The sequence below is a fragment of the Echinops telfairi genome, unplaced genomic scaffold (genome assembly GCF_000313985.2).
Source record: "Echinops telfairi isolate 266 unplaced genomic scaffold, ASM31398v2 ScPeMD7_4225;HRSCAF=4972, whole genome shotgun sequence".
NCBI classification, from domain to species: Eukaryota; Metazoa; Chordata; class Mammalia; order Afrosoricida; family Tenrecidae; genus Echinops; species Echinops telfairi.
The window spans coordinates 1,494,251-1,504,123 of NW_022108124.1; positions in this window are offsets into that span (position 1 = coordinate 1,494,251).

The window sequence follows — 9,873 nt, forward strand, 5'->3', positions numbered from 1 at the left end:
GATGTGTGTATGGATTGCGATAACAGTTGTATGAGCCCCTAATAAAATGTTTAAAAAAAAAAAAAGAAATGGTACTAATGTGACACCAGCTATATAGGAATCTCCAAATCCGGGAGTTGAGCAATCCCACAGAGAAATAAAGAGCACAATTTCATGCAGAGTAACAATTACAGTATGTTGGTTACTCCTTACTGTATGTTGCCTTTCTTTTCACATAAAATATCACACTGGGTGGATGTATCATCGTTTGTTTGCTATTCCTCCATGAATGGGATGGTTTCTATCTCACAGCTGTTGTGAATAATGCGTCCACGAATATATGGCTGTGCAGATATATGTTCCCATCCTGGCTATATACCTAGTAGTGGGATTGCTGGGTCAAATGGTATTTCTATTTCCAACTCTTGAAGGAAGCACCATGCTGTTTTTCACAGTGAACACACCATATTGCAATCCCACCACCACCCCAGCAGTGTATGTGAATTCTCGCCTTGCAGTCAATAGCAGGGGGCTGGGGGTGGGGTGCAGAGGCCACATAGCTGACCTCCTCTGGCTTCCCTATTGCCACCCAAACTGTTCCTCCCGTGGCACTCTACTTCTATACTGAGTTCGATCTCTCATTGTAATGGAGACACAGAACTCACAGATCATACTTAGAACTAAGGGACTTATCATAGAAGTTAACTGGCTATCATAAGTCAGGATCAGTAAACAGCAAGGATACATTCATCGGTCCACGGCAACACCTCTCCTCAGCCAGCAGCCAAGTCTCTCTCCAGGCCTCAGCCTCTGAGCCACGTGGTCCTTTGGCCTCAGACTCCACGGACTAGGAATCCCACCTGTTGCTCTGCCTCACCGTCCCAGGGTCTCAGTGCTGCTTCTCTGTTTGGTCTCATGGTTTCCTTGCCTCGGCCTCTGGTCTCAGCCTTTGCTGTGTCCAATCGTCTCTGTGTCGCGGTCTCTGGTGGCTGTGGTCTTGGCTTCTGCCACTCCCTAGATCTCCAAGGTGCTCTTCTTCCGACTGTCCTGGGACTTCTCTCTGTGTCCAGGATGGTTCTTATACACGGAGGCGTGGCTTTGATGGAGGCGTGGTTGTTGGTGTTTTGGTTTTTCTTTTTGCTCTCAACAGACCATCACTCCAAGGAAACAACGACTGTGACGTAATCTCATTTTAGTCTTGTCCATTCGCATAGCAGAGAGCTCCTCCAAAACGGGATGGTTGCTGCAGCACAGAGTCCAGAACCCTAATACCTCAAATACGGAATTATGACTTGCGGCCACATTAATGGGCTACAGCCCAAGTCTCTGCTCATCTTGGTCAACATGCATTGTTTCCTGTCGGATTGAGCTTTGCAATTATGGCTGCAGTGAGATGGTGTTCCATCATTGTTTTGATTCACGTCTCTTAGTGACGAATGATTGTAGCATTTATTTGCAGGCCATGTGCGTGTCTTCACTGGTGAAGTGTCTTATTATGTCCTTTGGCCATTGTTTAGTTGGATTATTTGTCTTTTTATTATCGAGGAGTTGACGTTTCAATATATATTTGAGATTAGTTCCTTGCCAGGTATGTTGTTGCCAAATTATTTTTCCCAATGTAATGTTTTCTTTTTACTCTTATAAACTCTTTTGAGATATATTTAATTGAGATACATTTAATTAAAGGATCTAATTTTTAGAAGGTCCTGATTATCTATTTTATCTTCTGCTGTTTGTACATTTTAGATTATATCTGAGAATATATGTTTACAGCAAATTAGAGTTCTACATTTGCTCCCATTTTGTCTTTGATGATCTTTGTAGTTATAGGTTTACATATAGGTTACTAATCCATTTTGATTTGTTTTGTTTTTCTTTTTGGTTGATCTTTGTATATGCTGTGAGGTGCGGATCTTGTTTCATTTTTATGCAAATAGATATTGTGTTTCCAGCACCATTTGGTAAAGGGACATCTTCCGTTTCATGGATTCTGGTTCTTTGTCAAAGATCCCCTGTCCATACTCATTGCCATTGAGTCGTTGCTGACTCCTAGCGACCATACAATACAGGGGAGAGCTGACCCTGGGAATTCCTGGGACTCCGTTTCTGAAGGTAGAAAATCCATCTTTCTCTGGGGGAGCACCTGGTTGTTTCTAAGTGCGGACCTTGGGGATCAAAGCCATTATGTCACCAGAGCTCCCTTTGCTGCCCACAGGTGGATGGATTTACTTACAACATTCAGAGATAAGACTTTCTGCTCCCATAAAGATGTAAAGCCTCGGACACCCAAATGGCCAGTTCTGATCTACCCCATTGAGTCTCTATGAGTCCAAATTGGTTTGGTGGCAATCAGTTTGTTTAGTTTCATAATGTTGACGGTGTCTCGATAATGGTTGCTTTGTATCTATAGACCACTTTGTGTGATATTGACATTTCCACAGTGCTAAGTCTTCCTGTCCTTGAACATGATATATTCTTCCATGTAGGTGTGTTCCTTCTAAGAGTGGTTTGTAGTATTTCTTTGTACACATCTTTCGTATCTCTGGTTATGTTTATTCCCAAGTCTCTATCTTTTGGGTAGCTATTGTAAATTGTATCATTTTTCTGATTTCCTTTTCGGCATTCTTTTTGTTGTTATAAAGGAATCAGGCTGATTTTACTGTTGACCTTGTGCCTTGCCACTTTGCAGGATCTTTCCATTAGTTCCAATAGCTCTCTTGCTGGGCTTTCTATCTGTAAGACCATATCACCTTCAAATAGAGAGGATTTTGCTCCTTCCATACCAATTTGGATGCCTTTATTTTCCTTTCTTCCCTTATAGCTCTGCCGGGTAACCTTGTGTTTTTATCACACACTTTGTGATTGCTCTTCCCTTGGTAGGGTACCAGCATTAGTGCAATGAACTGTGAAGATATAGCATCAAAGGGCAGAAACTGAGTGTGTCAGTTTCTAAGTATTTGTTTTAGTTCAAGTAAGTGTGCAAAATTTTAAGTATCAGTTCAGGTATTAGTCCAAAACAGTCATGGAGATCTATAAGGGCCCATAGGGAGCATCAGAGGGCAAGCCAATGATATGATGTGTCTGAAGGTTGACTATTGCAGACCTTAAGAACAAAATGCTCCAAAAATGTTTTTGTTTTGTCTTACTTACTAATTTTTGAACAAAATTTTGGATTAATATTCAAATGCAAATGCAAAATTTACTTGATACATTTTATTTACTTATTATTATTTTCTTTCTTTTCAACTATTCAAGGTTATCTGATACGGTATTTAAAACAGAAACAAACTTTAAAAGTGACATCGTCTTCTATATCCAGGTAAAATGAAATGACAACTAAGTGGAACACAAAAATGAACCCTCTCAGAGAATAAAAGAGAAGGATTTCTGAATACTTTCAGAATCCTTACATCCTTAATGGAAGTTGGGATTAAAGTTAAAGACAATTTTCACTTCCTGTTTGAAATATCATCATCTGAAAAGACTTCTTCCAGTGAACATTCCAATTGAATTGGTGAACTCATTGTACTCGGACCATGAGTGCTGAAACTACTAACTGCAATCTGAAAAAAGCAGAATTTGTTCCAAGTTTTGCATCCATTCCTTCATGTAGTGAAAAAAATTAATAATGGTGCAGAATGTGAAACTATTTTAGAATCTGAAGTGTCTCATCTTCAGACCTCATACATAGCAGCAATACAGGTGCTGCTTTGTGGAATAGTTTTTTTGCTAACGAGGTAAATTATTGAATCAAAGAGGGCCAAGTGATTGTCACCATCACAGTAGACCATTTGACACTTTGTACCAGGTCAAAATTTTGGGATCATAAAAATCAAGGTTCTATAGGCAGAAACTGTTTCTAGGGTGCAAAGCTAGTGTTGAAAATTAAAAACCAGAGTGGCTATTGTATTCTCCACTAGTCAGCTCCATGTATTGTTTTGCTTGCAAATTATTCAGTTCTAAATAATTTAATTTTTTATTTTCTATGGATGGGTACTGTTGGGAGCCGGTGGCCATTAAGGCCTTAGCCTCAGCCACGGAGCCGAACTTGGCTGCTTCCTAGTTAAGTGTTGTCTTTCATTTGCTAAATCTGTGGGGAACTGGGCCTGCCTAAATTCCTGCCTCCGCGTTCCTAGCTACGTGCTCTGTAGCACGGGCAGTTGTAAAGTTGACCTTTTCACCCATTGGTTAATAATGCCAGGCGCTCATTGGAGCTTCATTAATGTACATGTTGGATTGGATGTTGTGTCGTACACCTTATTAAAATATGCACCTCCCAGTCCCCCTTTTATATACCCCCAGCTTTGCCCAAATAAATGAGTTTGATCAGAGTTTTGTCTTGCTCCACTTCTCCGTGTCTTTTTCTCCATCCAGGTTCATCTTTCCCTGCAGGGCCTTGCTCGTGCGTCCCGCAGGCCAGGACGCTACAGGGTACAATTCCAATATGACTGAAAACCATAAAAACAGTTCAAGACATAGAGATTGTATGGATCTATTGGGGATCCAACGAAATTCATGGAAAGATTGCATTATATTTTCATTCCATTCCCCCCACCCATAAACTTTTAAAAGAATCTCTATGTTGTGCTATGAGGCTAAGTTGAAAGGGAACAACAGATATTGCTACATTATCATAGAGACATTTACTAAACAAAAATATTGAAACATGGAGCTATTGCTTCTCAACATATCCTCTATCTAGGCCTATATCCTTTGGAAGATGGCATTTCTAGCTCTCTAACCCTTCTCTAAAGAATTCTGTGCTCCACCTTCCTGACATGATTGCTGAAGAAAAATGTGAATATAAGCAAATGTGGTGAAGAAAGCTGATGGTGCCCGACTATCAAAAGATATAGCGTCTGGGGTCTTAAAGGCTTGAAGATAAACAAGCGGCCATCTAGCTGAGAAGCATCAAAGCCCACATGGAAGAAGCACACAAGCCTGTCTGACCATGAGGTGTAGAAGGCACCAGTTATCAGACATTAAATAACTAAAAATCATATCAGTGGGTGCCCACCTTCCTGATATGATCACTGAAGACAAACGTGTGCATGAGCAAATGTGGTGAAGAAAGCTGATGGTTCCCGGCTATCAAAAGATATAGCGTCTGGGGTCTTAAAGGCTTGAAGATAAACAAGGGGCCATCTAGCTCAGAAGCAACAAAGCCCACATGGAAGAAGCACACCAGCCTGTGTGACCAAGAGGTATCGAAGGGATCAGGTATCAGGTATCAAAGAACAAAAAAATCATATCATTGTAAATGAGGGTGAGTACAGAGTGCAGACACAAAGCCCATCTATAGGCAACTGGATATCCCCTTACTGAAGGGTCACAGGGAGGAGATGAGCCAGTCAGAGTACAGGGTAGCAACGACAAAACATAAAACTTCCCTTTAGTTCTTAAATGCTTCCTCCCGCCACTATCATGATCCCAATTCTACCTTACAAATCTGGCTAGACCAGAGGATGTACATTGGTAGAGATAGCAACTGGAAACACAGGGAATCCAGGACAGATGACTCCTTCAGGACCAGTGGTGAGAGTGGCGATTCCTTGAGGGTGGAGGTAATGTGAGGTAGAAAGGGGAAACTGATTACAAGAATCTACATATAGCCTTGTCCCTGGGGGATGGAAAGCAGAGAAGAGGGCGGGGGGAGACATAGGACAATGTAACTTATGACAAAGCAATAATAATTTATGAATTACGAAGGGTTCATGAGGGAGGGGGAGGGGGGAGGGAGGTGGAAAATGAGCAGCTGATATTAAAGACTAAAGCAGAAGGCAAATGTTTTGAGAATGATGAGGGCAACAAATGTACATATGTGCTTGACACAATGGATGTATGAATGGATTGTGATAAGAATTGTACAAGCCCCCAATAAAATAACAAAACAAAAAAAGAATAAAACTGTTCTCTGGGTTTAAAAAAAACCAAAACTTTCTTTCCTAGTGCCTCAACCCTTTCATACAGTTCCTCATGTGGTGGTGACCCCCAACCATAACATTATTTTCGTTGCTGCTTCATCACTGTCATTTTGCTACTGTTATGAATTGTAATGTAAATATCTGACATGCAGGACATATTTTCACTGTTACAAATTGAACATAATTAAAGCATAGTGATTAATCACAAAAACAAACAGACAAAAAAAGAATTCTGTGCTCTTTGATTGGCACCATGTCTACACCACGGTTTGAGGGACTCGGAGTTAGTTAATTTGTTTGTTTGTTTAAAATGGTCTCTGAGTTTGGGGAACAAAATTAAATCTGAAGAGGCAAGATCCAGGCTGTTTGATGATGGAGTAAGCTTTCCCAACAAAATTCATACAGGACAGCCCTTGTCATATCAAGGAATCAGCAGGTACATTATCATAAGGGAGAGAGGCAATTATTTGGCCCAAATTGACTGCCTTTTTTCCCCTTCGATGCAGTATTCAGTACTTTGAAAATTTTTCCTAATAAACTTCCCTAATTTTCTGTGGAGAAAAATTTATCAAGATTTACCCTTTGGAATCAATGCCCCCACCCGAAAACAAACAAACAAACAAAGAACAGTTACCACATCCTTCGGTGCTGATTTTTCTCCCTTGAATCTAAAGGACCCAGCAGATCCCCCGACAAGCCACTGTTTTGATGGGTCCTTTGTTTGAAGGCACCTAATGAAACTAAGAAAAGTGTCTTACTGAAGGGACTTGTGCGCAGCCACCCACCGATGATAGACATGATCCAACAGCTGCTGTGTGAAATGAACCCATGAATCGAACTGAAACTCCAGTTCTGAGTCTGACTCACTGCTACGCCCCCAACAACGCCCAGCCATAAAGACTTCAACACGGGAAACATTTGATAAACATCTGTTTGGTTGGATTGAATTAAATTTAATTTAATTGGCTAAAATAAATGTCCTCTGGACTCGTGGATTCACTTTCCCTTTTCTCCACCTGTAAGTCATAAGTTGCAAGTTTTAGAATTCAAAACATTTGTCGGTAAACTCATCTGAGGGCAATGCCTCTCACACAAACCAGAACCTTAAAATGTAAGTAATTGGATATTTTTCAGTAGGTTCTTTAGGGAATTAACAGCTGTTACAATCTGATGGTTGAATATTTTAAATCAGGGCTTCACCCAGGCCGACCCGCAATGACTAGTGATAAGATCTTTAGAAGCTTGTTAAAGGACTTACCCAGTCCCACCCCCCAAAAAAGATTGTTCTGAAAAGTAGAGAGGGGCTCGTGTGGATATGCATATTAATAAACTATAGGTCTTACTTGGTCCTTGAAAATGAAAGTTGCAGAATATTTTGTCAAAATAAGAGACTCTAAACATTATTGGGGGATTGCTGATTGGGGTCACACAAAAAAATAAGATAATCTGATTGGTTTAGAAAGAATACATTGAAAAGTTATATTAAAGTATAGAAAATCTAATGATTAAAAATGGGGTATATCCCCCTCAGATCATCTACAGCCTCTACTAGTCCAGAAAGGATAACTCTGACGTTAAGTTTGGTAGGTAAATTGTACTCCTGGGAAGACATAAAGAAAAATATGACTCATTGGAATAGAGAAAATAAATCCTTTTAATCTGTTAAAAGCTGTCTCTGTGTAAATCTGCTGACCAGTTCTTCAGTAATTGACATTTCGCTCTTCTATAAGATGTTCTAAACTGAGGTATTAGATTTACAAGGAGTGTAATTGATTGCATGGAAAGTAATATTTAAATGTTTACGCAAATAACGTGTCGACTTTTCACATTTTCAAATGAAATCTTTTGATCAGTGAATGGATATTTAGAACACATACTCACCCTCTAAGGAAAATTAAACTGTATCAGGCAAAGCGAAATAATAATAAGCAGTGCTCTCCATCTGCAAGTCTCATGCCATCGTTAAAGACTCTAAGATACATATGTGCACGGAGAGGGTTATGTGTGCATTTTCACACGTGTTCGCTCACGATGTCCGGAGACCCAAGCCTCAGATCCCAACTGGGCGGGTTTCTCCCTGGAGTTGTGCAGCAGGATTCAGAGGGCCCCAGGAGGAATCAGCATCAACACTGTGACCGTTATTTACCCTAACTGGGACTCCAGCAGCTGGGCTGTTTGCATGATATGCAAATGGGAGCCTCCCTCCAGGAAGAAGGATGGATGGACACCCTGGCACTTGTCGGGCACACATTAACTCTGATGGGAAAAGCGCCAGTAAAAGAGAAAGCAGGCAGAGCGAGTGGGTGGTGAGGAGCTAAAGGAGCAGCTTCTTCCAAAGAGGAAAACACAAAGCAGGAGGCAGGCCCTGTTTGCTGGGACTGTTCAGCATTCTCAGCCTCAGGAAACAACAGAGGGGTGTGTGCCACAGCCCATCTCCTGCAGGGACACTGAATTTCCTTTCTACCCAATTTCTTGCAAGGGGTTCCATTCAGAAAATACATTTACATGCAGGTAACCACTGAGCAGTAGAGAGGAAAGACATCAGGGGAAAGAGCAAAGGCTCAAGGGACTAGACGGAGGTAGTGATAGGGACAAAGGTGTCTCTGGCGAACACAGACCTCAGTACAAGTCGCAGTTCGACAGATTGCCAGCTAAAGCTCATCTCTCACTGCCATGGAGTCGATGCTGACTCAGAGCGACCTGCTCTGGGTTCCGGAGATGGTAACTGTTTACAGGAGTAGGAAGCCCAGTCTTTCTCCCATGGAGTCGCTGGTGGCGTCCAACTATCCACCATGAGGATCACAGCCCAACGAGTAACCACTAAACCACCACCGCTCCTCCGGGCTATAGTTAGGGCGATTGGGTAGTCATTCTCAATTGCTCTGCCTCTCAACGTCCTTGTCTGTAAGATGGGATTCACCATGTAGAAACACTATAAGGTTTAGTCAACCTTCATTATGTAAATTGTCTCTTGCCAACAGGATGCTAACCAGTTAGTATCAGAGCTGGGACTTGGTTGTCTGACCCAAAGATAATTGCTCCTTTCACCACAGCCTCCTGATGTGTAGGAGTGCCCAGGAAATCTAGAGGGATAGAAATTGTGGGGACCCCCAAGGAAATTACTTTAAGACTATCCTACTTCTTAAAGGCTGCCTGGTTCAGCAAGGACTATTTACACAGTTATGAAGCAACGCTACTTCCAAACAGATGACATGACCTATAGGTGAAATCTACATTTTAAAACTCCAGCTTTAGATGTTTACAGGACCCAGATGTATCCATTGACGTAATACATACACTTGCAATGTGCAAAGTAAAGGAATTCCTCTAGACTAAACATCTGTGTACCCACCAAGAGAAGCCCTTGGTGGTAGAGTGGTTACTTTTGCACTTACAGCCACAAGGTCAGCAGTTTGAAACCACCAATAGCTCTGAGAGAGAAAGATAAGGCTTTCTACTCCTAAAGATTTACAGTCTTTGATACCCACAGAGGTAGTTCTATCCTGTCCTATAAGGTCATTATGAGTTGACAATAACTCGGTGGCAGTGAATTTGGTGCTTTGTCCAATACCTGGACACACCTTTTGTCCCACCAACTCAGGAGTCAATTTTACTTTGTTAGTCTTTAAATTTTTACTGAGGAGTTTCTATCCCCAAATAATGCTACTTTGTTTTTTGGGGGTGGGGATTTGTTTTTGTTTTTTAGCTACTTTGTTTTACAAGGTTGTTTTTTTAATGTAATGCATATAAGTAGATTCATACTGAATTTGAATGTATTATTTAGAGTTTTTTCGGTCCCACATTAGATTTTGAAATGCAGGTTATAAGTCTTCTCTTTCTGTTGCTTTATAATATATAAATATTCAGGAATCCCTGAGTGCTATAAGCTGTTAAGCACTACTAATTAAAAGGTTAAAGATTCCAGCCCATGCAGACGCCAGGAGAAAGAAGAGTCAGAACAGAATGCATC